The 21724-nt window shown below is 33.0% G+C and overlaps 2 non-coding genes across 2 annotated transcripts; both read right to left on the bottom strand.

Annotated features, from left to right (window-relative positions):
* Window positions 1-469: 469 nt before the first annotated feature.
* Window positions 470-542, bottom strand: TRNAA-AGC (transfer RNA alanine (anticodon AGC)). Its single transcript has one exon. It is a non-coding gene; the product is annotated as a tRNA-Ala (tRNA).
* A 9418-nt stretch (window positions 543-9960) lies between these two features.
* On the bottom strand, window positions 9961-10033 carry TRNAA-AGC (transfer RNA alanine (anticodon AGC)). Its single transcript has one exon. It is a non-coding gene; the product is annotated as a tRNA-Ala (tRNA).
* Window positions 10034-21724: the final 11691 nt, after the last annotated feature.

Raw genomic sequence — 21724 nt, 5'->3', positions numbered from 1 at the left:
CTACTTATCAAGGTAAATGTCTGTAATAATCATACAGGCTCTTTCCATTAGAAATGTTTCAATTTCTGGTGAAAAAATGAAGTTTGACAGTATAGCTGATTCTTCCAAATTTCTTTTCGAATGTATTTTTCCAGGTAGAACTTCAAATAAAGAGTGACATAATTGACTTATAATTGAGAAAAGTGTTGAATTGAAGGATGCAGTAAAACCACTATTATATAATAAAAATCAAACCTCTGAAAAGTGTTCAATGTTAAAAGAGATTTTCTCCCTTACTTTCCAAATAAATAAATAATATGTTCAAAGCTATATCAAATCCTCAACCTAGGCTTGGTTATTTTGCTTCGGTGGTCATCTGCCTACCAGCTGAGATTTTAAAGACCTATGGTATAATCAACAAACCTGATTGTAAATGTCACCAGTCTTAATATCAAAGAAAAGTTCTTGAATGTACAGACAAAAGAATGTTTGGAGAATGCGAGCATCGATCTCGCTACCTCTCGCATGCTAAGCGAGCGCTCTACCATTTGAGCTAATTCCCCATGCCTTCTCACTGATAGAATCGAAATGATCTCTGGAGTACAATGTCTCAACATATGTGATTGTTTCGATTTCTTTGTCATTTCTAATCTTTTTTCCTGGGTTTTTAAAGATTTCCTATAATATTGAAAAAATAATCCTACTTATCAAGGGTAAATGTCTGTAATAATCATACATTCTCTTTCCATAACAAATGTTTCAATTTCTGGTGAAAAAATGAAGTTTGACAGTATAGCTGATTCTTCCAAGTTTCTTTTCGAATGTATTTTTCCAGGTAGAACTTCAAATAAAGAGTGACATAATTGACTTATAAATGGGAAAAGTGTTGAATTGAAGGATGCAGTAAAACCACTATTATATCATACAAATCAAACCTCTGAAAAGTGTTCAATGTTAATAGAGATTTTCTTCCTTACTTTCAAAGTAAATAAATAATATGTTCAAAGCTATATCAAATCCTCAACCTAGGCTTGGTTATTTTGCTGCCGTGGTCATCTGCCTACCAGCAGAGATTTTAAAGGCCTTTGGTATAATCAATAAACCTTATTGTAAATGTCACCAGTCTTAATATCAAAGAAAAGTTCTTGAATGGACAGACAAAAATGATTGGAGAATGTGAGCATCGATCTTGTTACCTTTCACATGCTAAGCGAGTGCTCTACCATTTCAGCTAATTCCCCATGCCTTCTTGCTGAGTGAATTGAAATGATCTCTGAAGTATCATGTCTCAACATATTTGATTGTTTCCATTTCTCTGTGATTTCTTATCTTTTTTCCCAGGTTTTTAAAGATTTCCTATAATATAGAAAAAATAAGCCTACTTATCAAGGTAAATGTCTGTAATAATCATACAGGCTCTTTCCATTACAAATGTTTCAATTTCTGGTGAAAAAATGAAGTTTGACAGTATAGCTGATTCTTCCAAATTTCTTTTCGAATGTATTTTTCCAGAGAGAACTTCAAATAAAGAGTGAAATAATTGACTTATAATTGAGAAAAGTGTTGAATTGAAGGATGCATAAAACCACTATTATATCATAGAAATCAAACCTCTGAAAAGTGTTCAATGTTAAAAGAGATTTTCTCCCTTACTTTCCAAATAAATAAATAATATGTTCAAAGCTATATCAAATCCTCAACCTAGGCTTGGTTATTTTGCTGCGGTAGTCATCTGCCTATCAGGTGAGATTTTAAAGGCCTTTGGTATAATCAATAAACCTGATTGTAAATGTCACCAGTCTTAATATCAAAGAAAAGTTCTTGAATGGAAAGACAAAAATGATTGGAGAATGCGAGCATCGTACTCGCTACCTCTCACATGCTAAGCGAGCGCTCTACCATTTGAGCCAATTCCCCATGCCTTCTCACTGATCGAATTAAAATGATCTCTGGAGTACCATGTCTGAACATATTTGTTTTTTTCTATTTCGCTGTGATTTTCTAATCTTTTTTCCCAGGTTTTTAAAGATCTCCTATAATATTGAAAAAATAAGCCTACTTATCAAAGGTAAATTCTGTAATAATCATACAGGCTCTTACCATTACAAATGTTTCAATTTATGGTGAAATAATGAAGTTTGACAGTATAGCTGATTCTTCCAAATTTCTTTTCGAATGTATTTTTCCAGGTAGAACTTCATATAAAGAGTGACATAATTGACTTATAAATGGGAAAAGTGTTGAATTGAAGGATGCAGTAAAACCACTATTATATCATACAAATCAAACCTCTGAAAAGTGTTCAATGTTAATAGAGATTTTCTTCCTTACTTTCAAAGTAAATAAATAATATGTTCAAAGCTATATCAAATCCTCAACCTAGGCTTGGTTATTTTGCTGCCGTGGTCATCTGCCTACCAGCAGAGATTTTAAAGGCCTTTGGTATAATCAATAAACCTTATTGTAAATGTCACCAGTCTTAATATCAAAGAAAAGTTCTTGAATGGACAGACAAAAAAGATTGGAGAATGTGAGCATTGATCTTGTTACCTTTCACATGCTAAGTGAGTGCTCTACCATTTCAGCTAATTCTCCATGCCTTCTCAGGGAAGGAATTGAAATGATCTCTGGAGTATCATGTCTCAACAAATTTGATTGTTTCCATTTCTCTGTGATTTCTTATCTTTTTTCCCAGGTTTTTAAAGATTTCCTATAATATAGAAAAAATAAGCCTACTTATCAAGGGTAAATGTCTGTAATAATCATACAGGCTCTTTTCATAACAAATGTTTCAATTTGTGGTGAAATAATGAAGTTTGACAGTATAGCTGATTCTTCCAAATTTCTTTTCGAATGTATTTTTCCAGGTAGAAATTCAAATAAAGAGTGACATAATTGACTTATAAATGGGAAAAGTGTTGAATTGAAGAATGCAGTAAAACCACTATTATATCATACAAATCAAACCTCTGAAAAGTGTTCAATGTTAATAGGAATTTTCTTCCTTACTTTCAAAGTAAATAAATAATATGTTCAAAGATATATCAAATCCTCAACCTAGGCTTGGTTATTTTGCTGCGGTGGTCATCTACCTACCAGGTGAGATTTTAAAGGCCTTTGGCATAATCAATAAACCTGATTGTAAATGTCACCAGTCTTAATATCAAAGAAAAGTTCTTGAATGGACAGACAAAAATGATTGGAGAATGCGAGCATCGATCTCGCTACCTCTCACATGCAAAGCGAGCACTCTACCATTTGAGCTAATTCCCCATGCCTTCTTGCTGAGGGAATTGAAATGATCTCTGAAGTATCATGTCTCAACATATTTGATTGTTTCCATTTCTCTGTGATTTCTTATCTTTTTTCCCAGGTTTTTAAAGATTTCCTATAATATAGAAAAAATAAGCCTACTTATCAAGGTAAATGTCTGTAATAATCATACAGGCTCTTTCCATTACAAATGTTTCAATTTCTGGTGAAAAAATGAAGTTTGACAGTATAGCTGATTCTTCCAAATTTCTTTTCGAATGTATTTTTCCAGGTAGAACTTCAAATAAAGAGTGACATAATTGACTTATAAATGGGAAAAGTGTTGAATTGAAGGATGCAGTAAAACCACTATTATATCATACAAATCAAACCTCTGAAAAGTGTTCAATGTTAATAGAGATTTTCTTCCTTACTTTCAAAGTAAATAAATAATATGTTCAAAGCTATATCAAATCCTCAACCTAGGCTTGGTTATTTTGCTGCCGTGGTCATCTGCCTACCAGCAGAGATTTTAAAGGCCTTTGGTATAATCAATAAACCTGATTGTAAATGTCACCAGTCTTAATATCAAAGAAAAGTTCTTGAATGGACAGACAAAAATGTTTGGAGAATGTGAGCATCGATCTCGCTACTTCCTACATGCTAAGCGAGCGCTCTACCATTTGAGCTAATTCCCCATGCCTTCTCACTGAGGGAATTGAAATGATCTCTGGAGTACCATGTCTCAACATATTTTATTGTTTCCATTTCTCTGTGATTTCTTATCTTTTTTCCCAGGTTTTTAAAGATTTTCCATAATATAGAAAAAATAAGCCTACTTATCAAGGGTAAATGTCTGTAATAATCATACAGGCTCTTTCCATTAGAAATGTTTCCATTTCTGGTGAAAAAATGAAGTTTGACAGTATAGCTGATTCTTCCAAATTTCTTTTCGAATGTATTTTTCCAGGTAGAACTTCAAATAAAGAGTGACATAATTGACTTATAATTGAGAAAAGTGTTGAATTGAAGGATGCAGTAAAACCACTATTATATAATAAAAATCAAACCTCTGAAAAGTGTTCAATGTTAAAAGAGATTTTCTCCCTTACTTTCCAAATAAATAAATAATATGTTCAAAGCTATATCAAATCCTCAACCTAGGCTTGGTTATTTTGCTGCGGTGGTCATCTGCCTACCAGCTGAGATTTTAAAGGCCTTTGGTATAATCAACAAACCTGATTGTAAATGTCACCAGTCTTAATATCAAAGAAAAGTTCTTGAATGTACAGACAAAAGAATGTTTGGAGAATGCGAGCATCGATCTCCCTACCTCTCGCATGCTAAGCGAGCACTCTACCATTTGAGCTAATTCCCCATGCCTTTGCACTGATAGAATTGAAATGATCTCTGGAGTACAATGTCTCAACATATGTGATTGTTTCGATTTCTCTGTCATTTCTAATCTTTTTTCCCAGGTTTTTAAAGATTTCCTATAATATTGAAAAAATAATCCTACTTATCAAGGGTAAATGTCTGTAATAATCATACATTCTCTTTCCATAACAAATGTTTCAATTTCTGGTGAAAAAATGAAGTTTGACAGTATAGCTAATTCTTCCAAGTTTCTTTTCGAATGTCTTTTTCCAGGTAGAACTTCAAATAAAGAGTGACATAATTGACTTATAAATGGGAAAAGTGTTGAATTGAAGGATGCAGTAAAACCACTATTATATCATACAAATCAAACCTCTGAAAAGTGTTCAATGTTAATAGAGATTTTCTTCCTTACTTTCAAAGTAAATAAATAATATGTTCAAAGCTATATCAAATCCTCAACCTAGGCTTGGTTATTTTGCTGCCGTGGTCATCTGCCTACCAGCAGAGATTTTAAAGGCCTTTGGTATAATCAATAAACCTTATTGTAAATGTCACCAGTCTTAATATCAAAGAAAAGTTCTTGAATGGACAGACAAAAAAGATTGGAGAATGTGAGCATTGATCTTGTTACCTTTCACATGCTAAGTGAGTGCTCTACCATTTCAGCTAATTCTCCATGCCTTCTCAGGGAAGGAATTGAAATGATCTCTGGAGTATCATGTCTCAACAAATTTGATTGTTTCCATTTCTCTGTGATTTCTTATCTTTTTTCCCAGGTTTTTAAAGATTTCCTATAATATAGAAAAAATAAGCCTACTTATCAAGGGTAAATGTCTGTAATAATCATACAGGCTCTTTTCATAACAAATGTTTCAATTTGTGGTGAAATAATGAAGTTTGACAGTATAGCTGATTCTTCCAAATTTCTTTTCGAATGTATTTTTCCAGGTAGAAATTCAAATAAAGAGTGACATAATTGACTTATAAATGGGAAAAGTGTTGAATTGAAGAATGCAGTAAAACCACTATTATATCATACAAATCAAACCTCTGAAAAGTGTTCAATGTTAATAGGAATTTTCTTCCTTACTTTCAAAGTAAATAAATAATATGTTCAAAGATATATCAAATCCTCAACCTAGGCTTGGTTATTTTGCTGCGGTGGTCATCTACCTACCAGGTGAGATTTTAAAGGCCTTTGGCATAATCAATAAACCTGATTGTAAATGTCACCAGTCTTAATATCAAAGAAAAGTTCTTGAATGGACAGACAAAAATGATTGGAGAATGCGAGCATCGATCTCGCTACCTCTCACATGCAAAGCGAGCACTCTACCATTTGAGCTAATTCCCCATGCCTTCTTGCTGAGGGAATTGAAATGATCTCTGAAGTATCATGTCTCAACATATTTGATTGTTTCCATTTCTCTGTGATTTCTTATCTTTTTTCCCAGGTTTTTAAAGATTTCCTATAATATAGAAAAAATAAGCCTACTTATCAAGGTAAATGTCTGTAATAATCATACAGGCTCTTTCCATTACAAATGTTTCAATTTCTGGTGAAAAAATGAAGTTTGACAGTATAGCTGATTCTTCCAAATTTCTTTTCGAATGTATTTTTCCAGGTAGAACTTCAAATAAAGAGTGACATAATTGACTTATAATTGAGAAAAGTGTTGAATTGAAGGATGCAGTAAAACCACTATTATATCATAGAAATCAAACCTCTGAAAAGTGTTCAATGTTAAAAGAGATTTTCTCCCTTACTTTCTAAATAAATAAATAATATGTTCAAAGCTATATCAAATCCTCAACCTAGGCTTGGTTATTTTGCTGCGGTAGTCATCTGCCTATCAGGTGAGATTTTAAAGGCCTTTGGTATAATTAATAAACCTGATTGTAAATGTCACCAGTCTTAATATCAAAGAAAAGTTCTTGAATGGACAGACAAAAATGTTTGGAGAATGTGAGCATCGATCTCGCTACTTCCTACATGCTAAGCTAGCGCTCTACCATTTGAGCTAATTCCCCATGCCTTCTCACTGAGGGAATTGAAATGATCTCTGGAGTACCATGTCTCAACATATTTTATTGTTTCCATTTCTCTGTGATTTCTTATCTTTTTTCCCAGGTTTTTAAAGATTTTCCATAATATAGAAAAAATAAGCCTACTTATCAAGGTAAATGTCTGTAATAATCATACAGGCTCTTTCCATTAGAAATGTTTCAATTTCTGGTGAAAAAATGAAGTTTGACAGTATAGCTGATTCTTCCAAATTTCTTTTCGAATGTATTTTTCCAGGTAGAACTTCAAATAAAGAGTGACATAATTGACTTATAATTGAGAAAAGTGTTGAATTGAAGGATGCAGTAAAACCACTATTATATAATAAAAATCAAACCTCTGAAAAGTGTTCAATGTTAAAAGAGATTTTCTCCCTTACTTTCCAAATAAATAAATAATATGTTCAAAGCTATATCAAATCCTCAACCTAGGCTTGGTTATTTTGCTGCGGTGGTCATCTGCCTACCAGCTGAGATTTTAAAGGCCTTTGGTATAATCAACAAACCTGATTGTAAATGTCACCAGTCTTAATATCAAAGAAAAGTTCTTGAATGTACAGACAAAAGAATGTTTGGAGAATGTGAGCATCGATCTCGCTACCTCTCGCATGCTAAGCGAGCACTCTACCATTTGAGCTAATTCCCCATGCCTTCGCACTGATAGAATTGAAATGATCTCTGGAGTACAATGTCTCAACATATGTGATTGTTTCGATTTCTCTGTCATTTTTAATCTTTTTTCCCAGGTTTTTAAAGATTTCCTATAATATTGAAAAAATAATCCTACTTATCAAGGGTAAATGTCTGTAATAATCATACATTCTCTTTCCATAACAAATGTTTCAATTTCTGGTGAAAAAATGAAGTTTGACAGTATAGCTGATTCTTCCAAGTTTCTTTTCGAATGTATTTTTCCAGGTAGAACTTCAAATAAAGAGTGACATAATTGACTTATAAATGGGAAAAGTGTTGAATTGAAGGATGCAGTAAAACCACTATTATATCATACAAATCAAACCTCTGAAAAGTGTTCAATGTTAATAGAGATTTTCTTCCTTACTTTCAAAGTAAATAAATAATATGTTCAAAGCTATATCAAATCCTCAACCTAGGCTTGGTTATTTTGCTGCCGTGGTCATCTGCCTACCAGCAGAGATTTTAAAGGCCTTTGGTATAATCAATAAACCTTATTGTAAATGTCACCAGTCTTAATATCAAAGAAAAGTTCTTGAATGGACAAACAAAAATGATTGGAGAATGTGAGCATCGATCTCGTTACCTCTCACATGCTAAGTGAGCGCTCTACCATTTCAGCTAATTCCCCATGCCTTCTCATGGAAGGAATTGAAATGATCTCTGGAGTACCATGTCTCAACAAATTTGATTGTTTCCATTTCGCTGTGATTTCTTATCTTTTTTCCCAGGTTTTTAAAGATTTCCTATAATATAGAAAAAATAAGCCTACTTATCAAGGGTAAATGTCTGTAATAATCATACAGGCTCTTTTCATAACAAATGTTTCAATTTGTGGTGAAATAATGAAGTTTGACAGTATAGCTGATTCTTCCAAATTTCTTTTCGAATGTATTTTTCCAGGTAGAAATTCAAATAAAGAGTGACATAATTGACTTATAAATGGGAAAAGTGTTGAATTGAAGAATGCAGTAAAACCACTATTATATCATACAAATCAAACCTCTGAAAAGTGTTCAATGTTAATAGGGATTTTCTTCCTTACTTTTAAAGTAAATAAATAATATGTTCAAAGATATATCAAATCCTCAACCTAGGCTTGGTTATTTTGCTGCGGTGGTCATCTACCTACCAGGTGAGATTTTAAAGGCCTTTGGTATAATCAATAAACCTGATTGTAAATGTCACCAGTCTTAATATCAAAGAAAAGTTCTTGAATGGACAGACAAAAATGATTGGAGAATGCGAGCATCGATCTCGCTACCTCTCACATGCAAAGCGAGCACTCTACCATTTGAGCTAATTCCCCATGCCTTCTTGCTGAGGGAATTGAAATGATCTCTGAAGTATCATGTCTCAACATATTTGATTGTTTCCATTTCTCTGTGATTTCTTATCTTTTTTCCCAGGTTTTTAAAGATTTCCTATAATATAGAAAAAATAAGCCTACTTATCAAGGTAAATGTCTGTAATAATCATACAGGCTCTTTCCATTACAAATGTTTCAATTTCTGGTGAAAAAATGAAGTTTGACAGTATAGCTGATTCTTCCAAATTTCTTTTCGAATGTATTTTTCCAGGTAGAACTTCAAATAAAGAGTGACATAATTGACTTATAATTGAGAAAAGTGTTGAATTGAAGGATGCAGTAAAACCACTATTATATCATAGAAATCAAACCTCTGAAAAGTGTTCAATGTTAAAAGAGATTTTCTCCCTTACTTTCCAAATAAATAAATAATATGTTCAAAGCTATATCAAATCCTCAACCTAGGCTTGGTTATTTTGCTGCGGTAGTCATCTGCCTATCAGGTGAGATTTTAAAGGCCTTTGGTATAATCAATAAACCTGATAGTAAATGTCACCAGTCTTAATATCAAAGAAAAGTTCTTGAATGGACAGACAAAAATGTTTGGAGAATGTGAGCATCGATCTTGCTACTTCCTACATGCTAAGTGAGCGCTCTACCATTTGAGCTAATTGCCCATGCCTTCTCACTGAGGGAATTGAAATGATCTCTGGAGTACCATGTCTCAACATATTTTATTGTTTCCATTTCTCTGTGATTTCTTATCTTTTTTCCCAGGTTTTTAAAGATTTTCCATAATATAGAAAAAATAAGCCTACTTATCAAGGTAAATGTCTGTAATAATCATACAGGCTCTTTCCATTAGAAATGTTTCAATTTCTGGTGAAAAAATGAAGTTTGACAGTATAGCTGATTCTTCCAAATTTCTTTTCGAATGTATTTTTCCAGGTAGAACTTCAAATAAAGAGTGACATAATTGACTTATAATTGAGAAAAGTGTTGAATTGAAGGATGCAGTAAAACCACTATTATATAATAAAAATCAAACCTCTGAAAAGTGTTCAATGTTAAAAGAGATTTTCTCCCTTACTTTCCAAATAAATAAATAATATGTTCAAAGCTATATCAAATCCTCAACCTAGGCTTGGTTATTTTGCTTCGGTGGTCATCTGCCTACCAGCTGAGATTTTAAAGACCTATGGTATAATCAACAAACCTGATTGTAAATGTCACCAGTCTTAATATCAAAGAAAAGTTCTTGAATGTACAGACAAAAGAATGTTTGGAGAATGCGAGCATCGATCTCGCTACCTCTCGCATGCTAAGCGAGCGCTCTACCATTTGAGCTAATTCCCCATGCCTTCTCACTGATAGAATCGAAATGATCTCTGGAGTACAATGTCTCAACATATGTGATTGTTTCGATTTCTTTGTCATTTCTAATCTTTTTTCCTGGGTTTTTAAAGATTTCCTATAATATTGAAAAAATAATCCTACTTATCAAGGGTAAATGTCTGTAATAATCATACATTCTCTTTCCATAACAAATGTTTCAATTTCTGGTGAAAAAATGAAGTTTGACAGTATAGCTGATTCTTCCAAGTTTCTTTTCGAATGTATTTTTCCAGGTAGAACTTCAAATAAAGAGTGACATAATTGACTTATAAATGGGAAAAGTGTTGAATTGAAGGATGCAGTAAAACCACTATTATATCATACAAATCAAACCTCTGAAAAGTGTTCAATGTTAATAGAGATTTTCTTCCTTACTTTCAAAGTAAATAAATAATATGTTCAAAGCTATATCAAATCCTCAACCTAGGCTTGGTTATTTTGCTGCCGTGGTCATCTGCCTACCAGCAGAGATTTTAAAGGCCTTTGGTATAATCAATAAACCTTATTGTAAATGTCACCAGTCTTAATATCAAAGAAAAGTTCTTGAATGGACAGACAAAAATGATTGGAGAATGTGAGCATCGATCTTGTTACCTTTCACATGCTAAGCGAGTGCTCTACCATTTCAGCTAATTCCCCATGCCTTCTTGCTGAGTGAATTGAAATGATCTCTGAAGTATCATGTCTCAACATATTTGATTGTTTCCATTTCTCTGTGATTTCTTATCTTTTTTCCCAGGTTTTTAAAGATTTCCTATAATATAGAAAAAATAAGCCTACTTATCAAGGTAAATGTCTGTAATAATCATACAGGCTCTTTCCATTACAAATGTTTCAATTTCTGGTGAAAAAATGAAGTTTGACAGTATAGCTGATTCTTCCAAATTTCTTTTCGAATGTATTTTTCCAGAGAGAACTTCAAATAAAGAGTGAAATAATTGACTTATAATTGAGAAAAGTGTTGAATTGAAGGATGCATAAAACCACTATTATATCATAGAAATCAAACCTCTGAAAAGTGTTCAATGTTAAAAGAGATTTTCTCCCTTACTTTCCAAATAAATAAATAATATGTTCAAAGCTATATCAAATCCTCAACCTAGGCTTGGTTATTTTGCTGCGGTAGTCATCTGCCTATCAGGTGAGATTTTAAAGGCCTTTGGTATAATCAATAAACCTGATTGTAAATGTCACCAGTCTTAATATCAAAGAAAAGTTCTTGAATGGAAAGACAAAAATGATTGGAGAATGCGAGCATCGTACTCGCTACCTCTCACATGCTAAGCGAGCGCTCTACCATTTGAGCCAATTCCCCATGCCTTCTCACTGATCGAATTAAAATGATCTCTGGAGTACCATGTCTGAACATATTTGTTTTTTTCTATTTCGCTGTGATTTTCTAATCTTTTTTCCCAGGTTTTTAAAGATCTCCTATAATATTGAAAAAATAAGCCTACTTATCAAAGGTAAATTCTGTAATAATCATACAGGCTCTTACCATTACAAATGTTTCAATTTCTGGTGAAATAATGAAGTTTGACAGTATAGCTGATTCTTCCAAATTTCTTTTCGAATGTATTTTTCCAGGTAGAACTTCATATAAAGAGTGACATAATTGACTTATAAATGGGAAAAGTGTTGAATTGAAGGATGCAGTAAAACCACTATTATATCATACAAATCAAACCTCTGAAAAGTGTTCAATGTTACTAGAGATTTTCTCCCTTACTTTTAAAGTAAATAAATAATATGTTCAAAGCTATATCAAATCCTCAGCCTAGGCTTGGTTATTTTGCTGCGGTGGTCATCTGCCAACCAGGTGAGATTTTAAAAGCATTTGGTATAATCAATAAACCTGATTGTAAATGTCACCAGTCTTAATATCAAAGAAAAGTTCTTGAATGGAAAGACAAAAATGATTGGAGAATGCGAGCATCGATCTCGCTACCTCTCACATGCTAAGCGAGCGCTTTACCATTTGAGCTAATTCCCCATGCCTTCTCACTGATGGAATTAAAATGATCTCTGGAGTACCATGTCTCAACATATTTGTTTTTTTCCATTTCGCTGTGATTTTCTAATCTTTTTTCCCAGGTTTTTAAAGATCTCCTATAATATTGAAAAAATAAGCCTACTTATCAAAGGTAAATGTCTGTAATAATCATACAGGCTCTTTCCATAACAAATGTTTCAATTTCTGGTGAAATAATGAAGTTTGACAGTATAGCTGATTCTTCCAAATTTCTTTTCGAATGTATTTTTCCAGGTAGAACTTCATATAAAGAGTGACATAATTGACTTATAAATGGGAAAAGTGTTGAATTGAAGGATGCAGTAAAACCACTATTATATCATACAAATCAAACCTCTGAAAAGTGTTCAATGTTACTAGAGATTTTCTCCCTTACTTTTAAAGTAAATAAATAATATGTTCAAAGCTATATCAAATCCTCAGCCTAGGCTTGGTTATTTTGCTGCGGTGGTCATCTGCCAACCAGGTGAGATTTAAAAAGCATTTGGTATAATTAATAAACCTGATTGTATATGTCACCAGTCTTAATATCAAAGAAAAGTTCTTGAATGGAAAGACAAAAATGATTGGAGAATGCGAGCATCGATCTCGCTACCTCTCACATGCTAAGCGAGCGCTCTACCATTTGAGCTAATTCCCCATGCCTTCTCAATAATGGAATTAAAATGATCTCTGGAGTACCATGTCTCAACATATTTGTTTTTTTTCCATTTCGCTGTGATTTTCTAATCTTTTTTCCCAGGTTTTTAAAGATTTCCTATAATATTGAAAAAATAAGCCTACTTATCAAAGGTAAATGTCTGTAATAATCATACAGGCTCTTTCCATAACAAATGTTTCAATTTCTGGTGAAATAATGAAGTTTGACAGTATAGCTGATTCTTCCAAATTTCTTTTCGAATGTATTTTTGCCAGGTAGAACTTCAAAAACAAAGTGACATAATTGACTTATAAATGGGAAAAGTGTTGAATTGAAGGATGCAGTAAAACCACTATTATATCATACAAATCAAACCTCTGAAAAGTGTTCAATGTTAATAGAGATTTTCTCCCTTACTTTTAAAGTAAATAAATAATATGTTCAAAGCTATATCAAATCCTCAGCCTAGGCTTGGTTATTTTGCTGCGGTGCTCATCTGCCAACCAGGTGAGATTTTAAAAGCATTTTGTATAATCAATAAACCTGATTGTAAATGTCACCAGTCTTAATATCAAAGAAAAGTTCTTGAATGGAAAGAGAAAAATGATTGGAGAATGCGAGCATCGATCTCGCTACCTCTCACATGCTAAGCGAGCGCTCTACCATTTCAGCTAATTCCCCATGCCTTCTCACTGATGGAATTAAAATGATCTCTGGAGTACCATGTCTCAACATATTTGTTTTTTTGAATTTCGCTGTGATTTTCTAATCTTTTTTCCCAGGTTTTTAAAGATTTCCTATAATATTGAAAAAATAGCCTACTTACCAAGGGTAAATGTCTGTAATAATCATACATGCTCTTTCCATAACAAATGTTTCAATTTCTGGTGAAAAAATTAAGTTTGACAGTATAGCTGATTCTTCCAAATTTCTTTTCGAATGTATTTTTGCTAGGTAGAACTTCAAAAAAAGAGTGACATAATTGACTTATAATTGGGAAAAGTGTTGAATTGAAGGATGCAGTAAAACCACTATTATATCATACAAATCAAACCTCTGAAAAGTGTTCAATGATAAAAGAGATTTTCTCCCTTACTTTCCAAGTAAAAAAAACAATTTGTTCAAAGCTATATCAAATCCTCAGCCTAGGCTTGGTTATTTTGCTGCGGTGCTCATCTGCCAACCAGGTGAGATTTTAAAAGCATTTTGTATAATCAATAAACCTGATTGTAAATGTCACCAGTCTTAATATCAAAGAAAAGTTCTTGAATGGAAAGAGAAAAATGATTGGAGAATGCGAGCATCGATCTCGCTACCTCTCACATGCTAAGCGAGCGCTCTACCATTTCAGCTAATTCCCCATGCCTTCTCACTGATGGAATTAAAATGATCTCTGGAGTACCATGTCTCAACATATTTGTTTTTTTGAATTTCGCTGTGATTTTCTAATCTTTTTTCCCAGGTTTTTAAAGATTTCCTATAATATTGAAAAAATAGCCTACTTACCAAGGGTAAATGTCTGTAATAATCATACATGCTCTTTCCATAACAAATGTTTCAATTTCTGGTGAAAAAATTAAGTTTGACAGTATAGCTGATTCTTCCAAATTTCTTTTCGAATGTATTTTTGCTAGGTAGAACTTCAAAAAAAGAGTGACATAATTGACTTATAATTGGGAAAAGTGTTGAATTGAAGGATGCAGTAAAACCACTATTATATCATACAAATCAAACCTCTGAAAAGTGTTCAATGATAAAAGAGATTTTCTCCCTTACTTTCCAAGTAAAAAAAACAATTTGTTCAAAGCTATATCAAATCCTCAGCCTAGGCTTGGTTATTTTGCTGCGGTGGTCATCTGCCAACCAGGTGAGATTTTAAAAGCATTTGGTATAATTAATAAACCTGATTGTATATGCCACCAGTCTTAATATCAAAGAAAAGTTCTTGAATGGAAAGACAAAAATGATTGGAGAATGCGAGCATCGATCTCGCTACCTCTCACATGCTAAGCGAGCGCTCTACCATTTGAGCTAATTCCCCATGCCTTCTCACTGATGGAATTAAAATGATCTCTGGAGTACCATGTCTCAACATATTTGTTTTTTTCCATTTCGCTGTGATTTTCTAATCTTTTTTCCCAGGTATTTAAAGATTTCCTATAATATTGAAAAAATAAGCCTACTTATCAAGGGTAAATGTCTGTAATAATCATACATGCTCTTTCCATGACAAATTTTTCAATTTCTGGTGAAAAAATTAAGTTTGACAGTATAGCTGATTCTTCCAAATTTCTTTTCGAATGTATTTTTGCCAGGTAGAACTTCAAAAAAAGAGTGACATAATTGACTTTTAATTGGGAAAAGTGTTGAATTGAAGGATGCAGTAAAACCACTATTATATCATAGAAATCAAACCTCTGAAAACTGTTCAATGATAAAAGAGATTTTCTCCCTTACTTTCCAAGTAAAAAAAACAATTTGTTCAAAGCTATATCAAATCCTCAACCTAGGCTTGGTTATTTTGCTGCGGTGGTCATCTGCCTACCAGCTGAGATTTTAAAGGCCTTTGGTATAATCAATAAACCTGATTGTAAATGTCACCAGTCTTAATATCAAAGAAAAGTTCTTGAATGGAAAGACAAAAATGATTGGAGAATGCGAGCATCGTACTCGCTACCTCTCACATGCTAAGTGAGCGCTCTACCATTTGAGCTAATTCCCCATGCCTTCTCACTGATGGAATTAAAATGATCTCTGTAGTACCATGTCTCAACATATTTGTTTTTTTCCATTTCGCTGTGATTTTCTAATCTTTTTTCCCAGGTTTTTAAAGATCTCCTATAATATTGAAAAAGTAAGCCTACTTATCAAAGGTAAATGTCTGTAATAATCATACAGTCTCTTACCATTAGAAATGTTTCGATTTCTGGTGAAATAATGAGGTTTGACAGTATAGCTGATTCTTCCAAATTTCTTTTCGAATGTATTTTTCCAGGTAGAACTTCAAATAAAGAGTGACATAATTGACTTATAAATGGGAAAAGTGTTGAATTATGGATGCAGTAAAACCACTATTATATCATACAAATCAAACCTCTGAAAAGTGTTCAATGATAAAAGAGATTTTCTCCCTTACTTTCCAAGTAAAAAAAACAATTTGTTCAAAGCTATATCAAATCCTCAACCTAGGCTTGGTTATTTTGCTGTGGTGGTCATCTGCCTACCAGCTGAGATTGTAAAGGCCTTTGGTATAATCAATAAACCTGATTGTAAATGTCACCAGTCTTAATATCAAAGAAAAGTTCTTGAATGGACGGACAAAAATGAATGGAGAATGCAAGCATTGATCTTGCTACCTCTCGCATGCTAAGCGAGCGCTCTACCATTTGAGCTAATTCCCCATGCCTGCTCACTGAGGGAATTGAAATGATCTCTGGAGTACCATGTCTCAACATATTTGATTGTTTCCATTTCGCTGTGATTTTCTAATCTTTTTTCCCAGGTTTTTAAAGATCTCCTATAATATTGAAAAAATAAGCCTACTTATCAAAGGTAAATTCTGTAATAATCATACAGGCTCTTACCATTACAAATGTTTCAATTTCTGGTGAAATAATGAAGTTTGACAGTATAGCTGATTCTTTCAAATTTCTTTTCAAATGTATTTTTTCAGGTAGAACTTCAAATAAAGAGTGACATAATTGACTTATAAATGGGAAAAGTGTTGAATTGAAGGATGCAGTAAAACCACTATTATATCATACAAATCAAACCTCTGAAAAGTGTTCAATGTTAATAGAGATTTTCTCCCTTACTTTTAAAGTAAATAAATAATATGTTCAAAGCTATATCAAATCCTCAGCCTAGGCTTGGTTATTTTGCTGCGGTGCTCATCTGCCAACCAGGTGAGATTTTAAAAGCATTTTGTATAATCAATAAACCTGATTGTAAATGTCACCAGTCTTAATATCAAAGAAAAGTTCTTGAATGGAAAGACAAAAATGATTGGAGAATGCGAGCATCGATCTCGCTACCTCTCACATGCTAAGCAAGCACTCTACCATTTGAGCTAATTCCCCATGCCTTCTCACTGATGGAATTAAAATGATCTCTGGAGTACCATGTCTCAACATATTTGTTTTTTTCTATTTCGCTGTGATTTTCTAATCTTTTTTCCCAGGTTTTTAAAGATTTCCTATAATATTGAAAAAATAGCCTACTTATCAAGGGTAAATGTCTGTAATAATCATACATGCTCTTTCCATAACAAATGTTTCAATTTCTGGTGAAAAAATTAAGTTTGACAGTATAGCTGATTCTTCCAAATTTCTTTTCGAATGTATTTTTGCCAGGTAGAACTTCAAAAAAAGAGTGACATAATTGACTTATAATTGGGAAAAGTGTTGAATTGAAGGATGCAGTAAAACCACTATTATATCATAGAAATCAAACCTCTGAAAAGTGTTCAATGATAAAAGAGATTTTCTCCCTTACTTTCCAAGTAAAAAAACCAATTTGTTCAAAGCTATATCAAATCCTCAACCTAGGCTTGGTTATTTTGCTGCGGTGGTCATCTGCCTACCAGCTGAGATTTTAAAAGCATTTTGTATAATCAATAAACCTAATTGTAAATGTCACCAGTCTTAATATCAAAGAAAAGTTCTTGAATGGACGGACAAAAATGAATGGAGAATGCAAGCATTGATCTTGCTACCTCTTGCATGCTAAGCGAGCGCTCTACCATTTGAGCTAATTCCCCATGCCTTCTCACTGATGGAATTAAAATGATCTCTGTAGTACCATGTCTCAACATATTTGTTTTTTTCCATTTCGCTGTGATTTTCTAATCTTTTTTCCCAGGTTTTTAAAGATCTCCTATAATATTGAAAAAATAAGCCTACTTATCAAAGGTAAATGTCTGTAATAATCATACAGGCTCTTACCATTAGAAATGTTTCGATTTCTGGTGAAATAATGAGGTTTGACAGTATAGCTGATTCTTCCAAATTTCTTTTCGAATGTATTTTTCCAGGTAGAACTTCAAATAAAGAGTGACATAATTGACTTATAAATGGGAAAAGTGTTGAATTATGGATGCAGTAAAACCACTATTATATCATACAAATCAAACCTCTGAAAAGTGTTCAATGATAAAAGAGATTTTCTCCCTTACTTTCCAAGTAAAAAAAACAATTTGTTCAAAGCTATATCAAATCCTCAACCTAGGCTTGGTTATTTTGCTGTGGTGGTCATCTGCCTACCAGCTGAGATTGTAAAGGCCTTTGGTATAATCAATAAACCTGATTGTAAATGTCACCAGTCTTAATATCAAAGAAAAGTTCTTGAATGGACGGACAAAAATGAATGGAGAATGCAAGCATTGATCTTGCTACCTCTCGCATGCTAAGTGAGCGCTCTACCATTTGAGCTAATTCCCCATGCCTGCTCACTGAGGGAATTGAAATGATCTCTGGAGTATCATGTCTCAACATATTTGATTGTTTCCATTTCGCTGTGATTTTCTAATCTTTTTTCCCAGGTTTTTAAAGATTTCCTATAATATTGAAAAAATATGCCTACTTATCAAGGGTAAATGTCTGTAATAATCATACAGGCTCTTTCCATAACAAATGTTTCAATTTCTGGTGAAATAATGAAGTTTGACTGTATAGTTGATTCTTCCAAATTTCTTTTCGAATGTATTTTTGCCAGGTAGAACTTCAAATAAAGAGTGACATAATTGACTTATAAATGGGAAAAATGTTGAATTGAAGGATGCAGTAAAACCACTATTATATCATATAAATCAAACCTCTGAAAAGTGTTCAATGATAAAAGAGATTTTCTCACTTACTTTCAAAGTAAAAAAAAAATATGTTCAAAGCTATATCAAATCCTCAACCTAGGCTTGGTTATTTTGCTGCGGTGGTCATCTGCCTACCAGCTGAGATTTTAAAGGCCTTTGGTATAATCAATAAACCTGATTGTAAATGTCACCAGTCTTAATATCAAAGAAAAGTTCTTGAATGGAAAGACAAAAATGATTGGAGAATGCGAGCATCGATCTCGCTACCGCTCACATGCTAAGCGAATGCTCTACCATTTGAGCTAATTCCCCATGCCTTCTCACTGATGGAATTAAAATGATCTCTGGAGTACCATGTCTCAACATATTTGTTTTTTTCCATTTCGCTGTGATTTTCTAATCTTTTTTCCCAGGTTTTTAAAGATTTCCTATAGTATTGAAAAAATAAGCCTACTTATCAAAGGTAAATGTCTGTAATAATCATACAGGCTCTTACCATTAGAAATGTTTCAATTTCTGGTGAAATAATGAGGTTTGAAAGTATAGCTGATTCTTCCAAATTTCTTTTCGAATGTATTTTTCCAGGTAGAACTTCAAATAAAGAGTGACATAATTGACTTATAAATGGGAAAAGTGTTGAATTGAAGAATGCAGTAAAACCACTATTATATCATACAAATCAAACCTCTGAAAAGTGTTCAATGATAAAAGATATTTTCTCCCTTACTTTCCAAGTAAAAAAACCAATTTGTTCAAAGCTATATCAAATCCTCAACCTAGGCTTGGTTATTTTGCTGCGGTGGTCATCTGCCTACCAGCTGAGATTTTAAAGGCCTTTGGTATAATCAATAAACCTGATTGTAAATGTCACCAGTCTTAATATCAAAGAAAAGTTCTTGAATGGAAAGACAAAAATGATTGGAGAATGCGAGCATCGATCTCGCTACCTCTCACATGCAAAGCGAGCGCTCTACCATTTGACCTAATTCCCCATGCCTTCTCACTGATGGAATTAAAATGATCTCTGGAGTACCATGTCTCAACATATTTGTTTTTTTCCATTTCGCTGTGATTTTCTAATCTTTTTTCCCAGGTTTTTAAAGATTTCCTATAATATTGAAAAAATAAGCCTACTTATCAAAGGTAAATGTCTGTAATAATCATACAGGCTCTTACCATTAGAAATGTTTCAATTTCTGGTGAAATAATGAGGTTTGACAGTATAGCTGATTCATCCAAATTTCTTTTCGAATGTATTTTTCCTGTAGAACTTCAAATAAAGAGTGACATAATTGACTTATAAATGGGAAAAGTGTTGAATTGAAGGATGCAGTAAAACCACTATTATATCATACAAATCAAACCTCTGAAAAGTGTTCAATGATAAAAGATATTTTCTCCCTTACTTTCCAAGTAAAAAAACCAATTTGTTCAAAGCTATATCAAATCCTCAACCTAGGCTTGGTTATTTTGCTGCGGTGGTCATCTGCCTACCAGCTGAGATTTTAAAGGCCTTTGGTATAATCAATAAACCTGATTGTAAATGTCACCAGTCTTAATATCAAAGAAAAGTTCTTGAATGGAAAGACAAAAATGATTGGAGAATGCGAGCATCGATCTCGCTACCTCTCACATGCTAAGCGAGCGCTCTACCATTTGAGCTAATTCCCCATGCCTTCTCACTGATGGAATTAAAATGATCTCTGGAGTACCATGTCTCAACATATTTGTTTTTTTCCATTTTGCTGTGATTTTCTAATCTTTTTTCCCAGGTTTTTAAAGATTTCCTATAATATTGAAAAAATAAGCCTACTTATCAAAGGTAAATGTCTGTAATAATCATACAGGCTCTTACCATTAGAAATGTTTTAATTTCTGGTGAAATAATGAGGTTTGACAGTATAGCTGATTCTTCCAAATTTCTTTTCGAATGTATTTTTCCAGGTAGAACTTCAAATAAAGAGTGACATAATTGACTTATAAATGGGAAAAGTGTTGAATTGAAGGATGCAGTAAAACCACTATTATATCATACAAATCAAACCTCTGAAAAGTGTTCAATGATAAAAGATCTTTTCTCCCTTACTTTCCAAGTAAAAAAAACAATTTGTTCAAAGCTATATCAAATCCTCAACCTAGGCTTGGTTATTTTGCTGCGGTGGTCATCTGCCTACCAGCTGAAATTTTAAAGGCCTTTGGTATAATCAATAAACCTGATTGTAAATGTCACCAGTCTTAATATCAAAGAAAAGTTCTTGAATGGAAAGACAAAAATGATTGGAGAATGCGAGCATCGATCTCGCTACCTCTCACATGCTAAGCGAGTGCTCTACCATTTGAGCTAATTCCCATTCCTTCTCACTAATGGAATTTAAATGATCTCTGGAGTACCATGTCTCAACATATTTGTTTTTTTCCCATTTCGCTGTGATTTTCTAATCTTTTTTCCCAGGTTTTTAAAGATTTCCTATAATATTGAAAAAATAAGCCTACTTATCCAAGGTAAATGTCTGTAATAATCATACAGGCTCTTTCCATTACAAATGTTTCAATTTATGGTGAAAAAATGAAGTTTGACAGTATAGCTGATTCTTCCAAATTTCTTTTCGAATGTATTTTTGCCAGGTAGAACTTCAAAAACAAAGTGACATAATTGACTTATAAATGGGAAAAGTGTTGAATTGAAGGATGCAGTAAAACCACTATTATATCATACAAATCAAACCTCTAAAAAGTGTTCAATGTTAATAGAGATTTTCTCCCTTACTTTTAAAGTAAATAAATAATATGTTCAAAGCTATATCAAATCCTCAGCCTAGGCTTGGTTATTTTGCTGCGGTGCTCATCTGCCAACCAGTTGAGATTTTAAAAGCATTTGGTATAATTAATAAACCTGATTGTATATGTCACCAGTCTTAATATCAAAGAAAAGTTCTTGAATGGAAAGACAAAAATGATTGGAGAATGCGAGCATCGATCTCGCTACCTCTCACATGCTAAGTGAGCGCTCTACCATTTGAGCTAATTCCCCATGCCTTCTCACTAATGGCATTAAAATGATCTCTGGAGTACCATGTCTCAACATATTTGTTTTTTTTCCATTTCGCTGTGATTTTCTAATCTTTTTTCCCAGGTTTTTAAAGATTTCCTATAATATTGAAAAAATAAGCCTAC

The sequence above is a fragment of the Mixophyes fleayi genome, chromosome 3 (assembly GCF_038048845.1).
Source record: "Mixophyes fleayi isolate aMixFle1 chromosome 3, aMixFle1.hap1, whole genome shotgun sequence".
Taxonomy (NCBI): Eukaryota; Metazoa; Chordata; class Amphibia; order Anura; family Limnodynastidae; genus Mixophyes; species Mixophyes fleayi.
The sequence above is the reverse complement of the archived record's forward strand: the minus strand, read 5'-3'. Positions and strand labels throughout refer to the sequence as shown.